The sequence below is a fragment of the Sturnira hondurensis genome, unplaced genomic scaffold (genome assembly GCF_014824575.4).
Source record: "Sturnira hondurensis isolate 20B ecotype Veracruz unplaced genomic scaffold, ASM1482457v3 Scaffold0015508, whole genome shotgun sequence".
NCBI classification, from domain to species: Eukaryota; Metazoa; Chordata; class Mammalia; order Chiroptera; family Phyllostomidae; genus Sturnira; species Sturnira hondurensis.
Window position 1 is genome coordinate 684,008 of NW_028088139.1, and position 10,207 is coordinate 694,214.

General features: G+C 40.4%; 2 protein-coding genes across 2 annotated transcripts in view; both read left to right on the forward strand.

Moving 5' to 3' along the window:
* The first annotated feature begins 4,227 nt into the window (after window positions 1–4,227).
* Window positions 4,228–10,207, forward strand: part of LOC118999830 (zinc finger protein 615-like) — a 17,233-nt gene continuing 11,253 nt past the window's right edge. The window contains exon 1 of the mRNA XM_037064570.1: window positions 4,228–4,290. The gene's annotated coding sequence lies outside the window, so the exon portion shown is untranslated. The remainder of the gene's footprint in view (window positions 4,291–10,207) is intronic.
* Window positions 4,245–10,207, forward strand: part of LOC118999841 (zinc finger protein 350-like) — a 182,095-nt gene continuing 176,132 nt past the window's right edge. The window contains exon 1 of the mRNA XM_037064595.1: window positions 4,245–4,290. The gene's annotated coding sequence lies outside the window, so the exon portion shown is untranslated. The remainder of the gene's footprint in view (window positions 4,291–10,207) is intronic.

The following is a 10,207-nucleotide window of genomic DNA, read 5'->3' on the forward strand; positions in this document are numbered from 1 at the left end:
AAAATGACACTGTATATACCATATTTTTCAGACTATAAGATGCACCCCCCCATTTGAGAGAAAACAGGGGTGCATCTTATAGTCCAAATGTAGCTTTAGATTTACATTGGTGAAATACGTTATTTATGTTATTAAATATTTTACCACACTTTTTGCTTCAAAATTTTTTCCTCTTTTCCTCTAGAAACCTAGGTGTGTCTTATGGTCCCAAAAATATGCTATTCATTTTATAACAACATATTTAGATGTGTAGCATTAAGTGGTTTATAAATTTAATATAAATATGTCATTTATAACATTTAATTTTGAAATAAGTTTAGAGTCACAAAAAGTGAAATTTTCTAGAGACTTCATAAATGTCCTTCAGATAGCTTACTCCCAAAGGTAATCCCTTTCAGGGTGTCCAAACTTTGGGCATTTCTGGGCCACACTGGAAGAAGAAGAGTTATTTTGGGCCACACATTAAATACATTGCAACATGTAGTCACAAAAAAATACTATGTTTTAACTAAATTTATGAGTTTGTGTTGGGCCACATTCATAGCCATCCTGAGCTGCATGCATCCTGTGGGCCACACGCTGGACACCCCTGCCATAGTCACAGTTCATTACCAAAAAGAGCAAAGTGAAATCGTTACAGTGCTATTAACTACAAGATTTATTGGTATGTCTAGTTTTAACATACCCTTGGTTTTGTTTGGTTTTAAAATATAATTTTAAGAAACTATCACTTACATAGGTTTTTGTTACCACCACCTCAGTAGAAATGCAGAATTTTTTGTTACCGCAAACTCCCTCATATTAACACTTCATAGTCACATTCTTTCCCTGACCCTAATCCTTGGCATCACAGCTGTCTCAGCATCTAATTTTGTCATTAATAGAATATTAAGAAGAAGGAATCAATTAGCATGTGCCCCTTTGAGATTGGTTATTTGACCTTGTGAGATACAGAAAATGCATACCTACTGGTCTGTGCTCCCAGTTCCTGGCACAGAGCTCCAGAAACCTAAAACTCTTAAATGATAACAGTACTAGGAGCATATTTTGTTCTGTCAAATCTACTCTGGTTGGAATGTTCAGCCTCATCCTACACATCTAGAGCAGAGCAATGGGTTGGAAATAGTTAATGATCAATCATGGCTACTTGAGGAACCCTTCATATAGACCCCAGTATGAGGGAGGGGGTTTAGAGAGCTTCAAGGTTGGTGAACACAATCCAAGTATTGGTTGAGTGATGCACCCTAACTTCATAGGGATCGAAACTATGTTTGGACATTCTCAGACACCATGTTAGTATATCTTCATCTAGCTGCCCATTTGTAACCTTTATGATATCTTTTAGTAAAGTGCTAAATATAAGCATGTGTTTTTCCTAAGTTCTGTGATGTGAACCACTGTAATTGAACCAAAGGTGGCATTGTGGGAAACTCCATTTGAAGCTGAGTAAAAAGATGTGGGTAACATGGAGACTTACCACATTTAATTGGCATCTGAAGTGGGGTGGAAGCTGATTGTAGCACTGCAACCTTAAGTTGTGAGATATGACACTTGTTGTGTCAGAATTGAGCCAAATTGTAAAACACTTGGGTGATGTGGAGAATTTGTAGTGTGGGGAACTTCCCTCATCCTTTTGGTGACCAGGAGTGTTGTGAGTGTGAAAGTAAAGGGAAAACTACAGGAAGACTGAACTGTAGGTTCGGCCAAAACAAACCTCAAGTGAATTCAACATAAGATCTAGTCTGAAGCTCTCTAGGGTCTTCTCTGCCTGCATGCAGCTTAGGTGTCCCTGTCTAACAGCTCAATGGCATGGTCAACTTTCTGTTCTGTCCAAACTTATGGATACAGTGCATCCCATGCTAAGTTGGACAAGGATAAGTTTCCATTTCTAAAAACTTGAGTAATAACTCTGCATTTGTGACTATCTCTTGCAAAGAGAGGAAGGCACTGGGGAGTGTATAAGAGATATCTATTTCTTCTCACCTGGCAGGGTCTTAGCAACCATTATAAGCACTCCCACCAGAAACTGGGAAATGCTCTAGGAGGTTTTAGATCCTGTGCAAGGCCAGAACTGGAACTTCTAGAAATGACCCAGAACTCTGGCCACACACTTCTCTTTGCCCTTTGGTGTCCATAGCAACAATTAAGGAAGTACTTGGGTTCAGCCTTTGGCAGCTCCCAGTGGAGTCTTCAGAGGCTCATGGTCTTGTGAACCTGAATCTGTGTGGATCCCAAGTGAAGAACCTGTGGGGTGGGAAAAGCAGGAATGCTTGTGCTTGTCCATGTTTGGGGGGTTTACTTAGGTTCAGTTACTGAGGGGTCTGGGCATTATTTGAGGCTTTTGGTTCAGGCTTAGTCTGAAGAGATGAATGACTAAAGATCTGATGTTCACCCTGAGTGATGTTCACTCAATCCACTGAGCTACATCAGCCAGGGCAGTATAATCTGATTTTATTGTAATTTCTCATATACATATTTCCACAGTATAAAATATTTATGTGTATGTATATGTAATTAATATGAAGTAGGTATAATGTCATGGATGAACTAGTGGGCTGGCAGTTAAAGTCACACAGAAAATATGTACTAAAGTGAGATATATTTTAAAAACATAAAATTCCATATGTTCAGTTTATATATTATGATCCTTTCATTATCCAAATTCCTATTTTCATATTCCATGATATGTTGGTACCTTTTTTCTTGTATGTCTCAGACATCTCCAGTTACTTTTAATCCTAGGTTGATTATATTTTTTCAATTGTACCTGAAGCCTTAAAAAAAATTCACATCCTCTAAATTTTGTACTTCATAATGTCAATTCATTTTAACAGCTTTAGGAGCATAATTTATATATAACATTTACATTGTAATTTTACATCTTGCTGACATTTAGTAAGTTTAGATTATGCTATCATCACCATAAACTAGTTTCCAGAAAATGTTATGTCCTCATACATAAATTAATTGGATGATTGCTTTTGTTATACAATACTTTGTATATAAAATTCTTTATATACACCACTTTGAATACAAGTCCTTTATCAGATGTATGATGTGAAAATATTATTTTCTCCCAATCCCTGGCTTAGTTTATACTTATTATCTCAGTTTTATACTTGTTATAGCTCAGTCTGTGACCTATTTTAAGTTAATTTTTTTCTTAAAATTATGAAATTTCTTAAAATTATGGTTGGAGCACGGGCCTGCGAACCAGACGATCGCGGTTCGAATCCCAGTCAGGGCACATGCCTGGGTTGCAGGCCAGTTCCCAGCAGGGGACTCACAAGAAGCAACCATACATTGATATTTCTCTCCTTCTCTCCTTCCCTTCCCCTCTAAAGATAAATAAATAAAATCTTTAAAAAAAAATTATGGTTGGAGTTATGGGTCTAAATTTATTTTACTGCAAATAAATATGCAATTACCCCAGCATCTTTTGTTGAAAAGAATTATCTCATTGGCTTATCTTGGGACCTTGTTCAAAAAGCAATAGACCTTAATAGTGTTGGAATCTCAATTCCGGTTGTGCCTCCCTCGTTGGCTCAAGACATTTTACTGACCTCATTTTCAGTGGCCTTTTACAAAGCCCCTATCCCAATGACAACTTCAGCTTGTCCTAACCACTGTTTTGCCCTGGCCAATGATGGCCAACCCCACACTGTACCATTTTCTAAATTTTTTTCTGTTCCTAAAAATCACTTTCTGCAAGAAATTTTCCGCCAGAATCTTCCCGTCGAATGTCCGTTTACCTGATGTACTACCTTTTCAGGATTTCATTCTCTACTGCTACATCGACACCTGAGCTTCTGGCTGTTTTTAAAACTTAAAAAAAATTTTTTTTGGTACAAACTGAAAATAAAGACTGCTCCCATGTGACTTTCCTGCTCAGCCCGCTGAACGATGTAGATACACAGATCGCTCCGTATTTACCTCCAGAAGCTCGAATCTCTGAAAATAATACTCATTTTCTACAAGAGTACAAGTGCCAGGGTAAGAGCTAATTTCAGGAGTTCTTATTTCCAGCTAATCCTGGGTGCTGGTGCAAGAGTCGAGCCTTCCCTCTGTGCGGCAATCATACGTCCGACAAGACGGCCCCCAAGAGGCCACACGAAACTGGCGCCGACTGGTTGCCTCGGAGGGGATTCGGAAATTGCCCGCGTTTCTTCAAACGCCTCAGACCCTCGTCGGCCGCCGTAGGCCGACGACCTCTCTTGGCTACGATTCAGTGGCAGAAGCAGTTTGCGGAAGTGTTAAGTTCAGACTCTCCTGCTGCCTGGAAAAAATCAGGTCAGTTTTCTCCTGTCCTTTGAAGGTTTTAGAAAGATTTTTGTCTCCTGGGAGGTTTGTGTGTCCTAGAGTACGTGAGGTCACAGGGGCGCAGCGGTGTATTTGGACCCGTGAAATTATCGGCGGGGTCCGGTGGGTGGAGCGTATAGGTATTTGGGAGCAACCAGGTGTGACACGCCTGTCTGTGGTTGGGGTGCCTTTGGGGTCATCAGGCAATTAAGGGTCTGTAGAGATCTACGACCGTTTCCCGACTGTCATGGTCTTTTCGGGTCACTCTGTAACGGATGGAGGTGGCATTTAGGATGATCGCGATGTCAGGTTCAGGTTCGGAATTTAACTTGGGGCTCAGTGATGTTGTGGCCAATGTGGATGGTCATCACGTGAGGGTGTTTGATATATGTTTCGGAATAATAAGGGTGTGTGTGTGATCAGTGGCTTTCCGAGGAGGCTCCTGATCCTGAGGACGCCCAGAACCCTGGGCTGGTGGTTGGGTTGAGGTTCTAACCTCAGTTGTTGGGACGCCACGGAATCCTTAGCATTCTATAGTTTGAGTATATGGCAGTTTTTTCCTACTGTTAATTAAGCTTGTATTGTTTGCAGTTTGGCTTGTTATGAATAATGCTGGTATGAACATTTTTGCTCATGTGTTCTGGTTCAGATGTGCCTTTATTTAGGAGGGAGATTGAGCTTAGATATAAACCTCAGATAAGGTAGTAGATCCCAGGTAATATCCAAGAATTGGTTAACTGCGGTGGAGAGACTAATCCAACTGTGCCCTGTGGTCACTCATCATCTGGCTGCTTTCTCTCTGCAAAAGCCAAAGTGCGTCCTTGTGACCCTGACCTATGGCCCTCAAAGCCAAAAATATATATGTATACCTATGCAGAAAATGTTTGCCAACACCTGCTCTCACCTCTGTAATATAGCAGTGGACACTGTTGCTTACTTGCCTGATGTACATTCACACTTTCTTCTTTGCTGATAGAATCTCCAAATCATTTAACATCCATCCCTCTGACAAGGTGACCCATATGTTAGTGTGTTAGTAAGTCCATCTTAGTCAACAGTGGTGGTTCCAGTTCCCATGGTTAGTGATTAGTGATTGCTTTACCATGAAATGAGCCTAGTTACGTTGTGCGTGCAGTTTTAGCCCACTACAAAAACGGAAATCTGCTTAGTGGTTTCTGGAGAACATTTTCTCTTTTAAATGAGTAATTCCTTGAATCTCTTTCACAATGTTGATGTAACATTGTCAGTGTCAGGATGGGCGGGGTAAGACGAAATGGCGGCTGAAGCTACAACCCGGAAAAGACAGCTGATGTCAAACCAGCAAGCGGAAAGGGCGGGCTTTGCCAAAACGGATATCCACACAGCAACCTGAGCCCCAGGAAAACCACCAATAATATATTGCCGCTATGTTCAAAGGGGACCAATCCCCAGCTCCCATGAAGGGAGCCAACCAAAATAAAACCCCGCCATATTTATTGCTTGGGCGGGACTTCTCCGGCCGCACTCTGTCGACTGGAGAACTTCACCCTGGTACCCAAACCCCATTAAAGCTCTATACTACCTAACTTTGTGGCTGATTGGCATTTCTTCCTCAGTGGAGTCTAAGAAAACCTTTCAGTCAGAATGTAACCTTAATTTTTTGTCTTACTGTCCAATGTTTAGAATTTATTTTTATCTCAAAGCATTGGTGCCCTGTTGCCTACCCAGAAAATTCACTTGATAGTGTCTGGAGTTAACAGTTTCTAGGAGGGAAGGATCATAAAATTATGATTCATTCAGGATTTCAAATTTAATGACATAAAATTGGTTATGATGTTCTTCAAGGCAAAAGAGAAAGTCTATTTAATGTGATTTGTCTCCCATTAATTCCTTGTAGACTTTGTACAATTTTCCTTTGCTATGTCTCACTACAACTACATATATTTTATTGGTGTTTTTAAGAAACAAGCTTTTGGCATTGTTGAGCTCTTCCATTGACTTGTTAATTTAAAAGATCTACAACTTAGTATAAAAGCAGTATTTACATATGTGTATATATGTACTATTCACATTTATCATATATACAAGTATACATGTACTTGTACATGTATAAAATACATGTTTTGCACATATGTAAAATATGATAGCCACTGTGTGTATGTGTGTGACTCGGACACTGGCCCAGTGTCCAAGGCATTATGGATGAGATGAAATAAATTCACAGGGACCACTGAGTCCTGTGGAGGAAAAGGGACGGATTGACTTTTCTCTAGAGGAGAGCGCCCAGACCCTTGCCTTGAGAAGCTTTACTGGATTCAATTTGCATAGGAATTCAGGGTGTATAGGAAAGCTCATTAATCATTATCAGGCAGCAAGGCTCAAACAATAGGTAACATACAAAGAACTCTGAGGCCCTATTTTGAGTCAGGGTCAGATAGTTAAATGATCATAAAACTTTAGGGAACAAACTCACTTCCTGCAAGGACCCTTATCATTTAACTGAGAGCATTCTAAAGCAGGTTTTACAGGATTTTATGTGTTGTTTCTTAGGCCCGATAGTCCTAGGGAACCCGCCCTTTCCAGCACAGGGCTGCATCCACCACCTGTATTGTTTCTGGTTTAAGACATTGTTTCAGGCTTAAATCTGGCAGGGGAAGTAAGACAGCCAAGAGATTAGGAGACTTTTTGCAGACAGGATGAGAACTCAGGCTGGGTGAGCAGGGCCATCACCCCTTTTCTGTAGCCCCTGAGTCCTTCCCTGGGGGCTCCCCGTGATCATTCCTGTCTTAGGTGGTCCCTCCCTTGAGGAATCTTACCCTTCATTGGCTAACCAATCAAGCATTGGGGGCCAGGCAGGGTGGAGTAAAAGAGGCAGGAGCGGTGCCCTTGCCAAGAAGATTAGCTTTGTCTCCTTATTGACTTATGGTGCGAAGGTCACTCACTCAGCCTTAGCTATGGCGGACAGCTACAGCTCCTAAACCAGGCAGGGCAGTTCCCAACGTGTGTGTGTACACACAATACACACAACTGTTGCCCAGGTGAAGAAGCAGAACACTGTCAGCACCCCAGGGATGTTCTGTGAGCTCCATTCCAATTATATTACATCCTCACACCCAGAGTAATTACCATCCATTCTCCATTCCAAGCACTTTAATGCTTTTCTTTATAGTTTTATCATATAATTAGTCATTCCTAATCTTTATAGTTTATTTAGTTCTACCTAATTTTAACTGAATCAAACAGTCTTATATCATGCAGTTTTTTATGTGAGTTTATATTAGCTGAATACATAGGTGTATATATTTTTTACTCTAATAAGGGTCAGGTAGTTCTATAATGTTTACACAGTAATTATTTCAGGAGTTGCAAACCACAGAATGTCTCTGACATATGAGTCACAAAAAGGTACTTTTTTTTTTTTGGTTATGTTTTGTTTCTTACTATTCTTTGAAAAGCTTAGAAGTTCTCCCTCCCTGGAGCATGCCTGTGGCTTTTCCTTCCCCATCCCCCACCTTCTCCCTGGGGATGTTTCCCTTGCCTTTCTCTCCCCTAAGCTCCAAGGGCCCTCCTTTTGCTTCTGTAACTTGTTTCTTGAGTCTGTGCAGTCCCGCTGGCTCACTTCTGCTACCTCTGTAACTTTCTAAATAAACTTTCTCTTATAACTTGAAAAATTATGAGACAATAAAAAAGTTTGTCTTTTTTTTTATTGTCTAAACAATAAAAAAGTTTAAAGTGTTCTTAGCTTGCAAGTTGGGCCAAGGTTGTATTTTCCCCACAGTATACTGTTGTTTGAGTGTATGGCAGTTTTGCCTATTGTTAATTGACCTTGTATTGTTTGCAGTCTGGATTGTTAGGAATATTGCTGCCATGAAAATTCCTGTACATTTCTTCTGGTTCAAAGGTGCCCTTAGTTATGGTTTTTTGGGGGGAGCATATAGCTTTGATGTATACCTCCGAGTGAAAATGCTATGGCTTAGGATGTGTGTAATTTCAGTCTAAACAGATGATGCCAAAATGTTTTCCAGTGTTTGTACCCCTTACATTTCCTCCAGTCAAAGGGATTATAATTAGCTTTTTAGTGTCCTCTACAAAGCTCGTTTAAAAGATCTTTTCATAACTTAACACATTGAAAAATTGTTTCTTATCTTAAAGAAAAACACCTTTCTCTGTGTTAAAGATGCATTGATGTGCCTCTCCCATTGAGATTGAGAGTTGTCACCCAAAATGATTTTTGTGTGTGTTCTCGGGTATGGTTCAGTCTTCTTCTGCCCATCCGCTACTTCCAGCATGGATATCTGATTGTCCCAGAACCATTTATTTTAAAAGACATCCTTACCCTCTTCTCTGCAGAGCTTCCTGCGTCATCACCTCTTTATCTATGCCTGAATCTGTTCATAAGCATTTTATTTTGTTCCTTTAGCTGATTTGTCTGTTATGCTAATACATGTAGTACAGGTAAAGTAACTTTCAGCCCTCCTAACTGATACAACAAGTGTTTCAACTTTTCTAAAACAGTTATATAGCTATCAAGGATTTTGGATCTATGTATACACTTGGGAGACATGACATGTTTAAAATGCTTGGTATTCTGAGTCATCTTCACAGTCTATCTTTTCATTTATTTCTGTTAAAATTTCTCTATATTTCTTGCTACTTTATGAAATATTTTTGATATTCTTTAAAATGATAGTTTGTAAATTTTATTGTGTTTGTTTAGGACCTGCTTGTCTCTCAATTACTGAAGGAGGTATGTTGAAATCCAGTATTAGAATGGATTTGTGTATTTTTTTCTTGTTTTTTGTTGTTGTGGTTGTTGTTCGGTCCACTTCTTTTCTTTTTTTTACTTTTGAAAATATATTTTATTGATTATGCCATTACAGTTGTCCCATTCCCCCCTTCACTCCCCTCCACCCTGCACACCCCTCCCCCATTCCATTTATGGGAGGGGGTGGGGACCCAGTTGCTGGGTTGTGACGCTATCGGTCTGGCTGGGTGGTTCCTTGTTGTCGGACTTCCATACAGTTCAATTTTCACTGTTTTGGCTGTGTTTTTGTTTCTAAAACTTAGCTGTCTTTAAATTTAGTTGTGGGAGGGGGCACAGTGTTTCCACCTATGCCTCCATCTTGGCCCTGGTCTGCCGCCGCCCGCGGCAGCAAGGTGGTCGCGAGGTGAGGCGATGGACTTAACTTAATTAAAATAATGGAGAGGTCCAAGTGCTCTTGCTGGCAAATGGCAAATTTATTCAAGGAACTGCTGGCTTATATGCAGAACTACAGTGGCCTGAGAACAATGCTGTTTTACAAAAGTTTGTACATTACCGAAAGCTATCAAGAGGGCAAGATGTTCTCACATCCTGAGAACATTAGCCCACAGATAGCAGTGTCCTCAAGATTATCACTTCCTTGGAACATGACGCACATGCTAAGACCTTGTTCTTTCCTTCAAGGCTGAGAAGGAGAAGGTCTGGAAGATGTCAAGATACCCGCCGGCTCCCGGGACCAGAAACCAAGTCCCGCCACCGTTTTCACAGTGGGGGCTCTGTCCTTGGTTCCCTGCGGCCTGGTGGGCTCCCACATCTCCCCCTTTTTTATTTTATATAACGCATTGGCTCCACATTCCTCGTCATGTCCAGCTTATGTTTTTTGAGATCTACGTACAAGCCACCGATTTGTTTGATAAAAAGCCGAATGATGCAAGGTATACATAACAAAAGCAAAATAACGAAAATCAAATCGTTAGTAGCCTTAATAATAGCATACCCTGGATCATTAAACCAGGGGATGGAAAGGTTAACAGGTAGAAAGGTGAAGGCAGGTTGCTTAATAACAGCAAATGATGTAACATTCATTGATGCGTTTAAACAATTGGTTAGGAAGCAGTTATGACAGCTTAAGTTATACTTTTGATCATATATAAGTTGAACATTTCC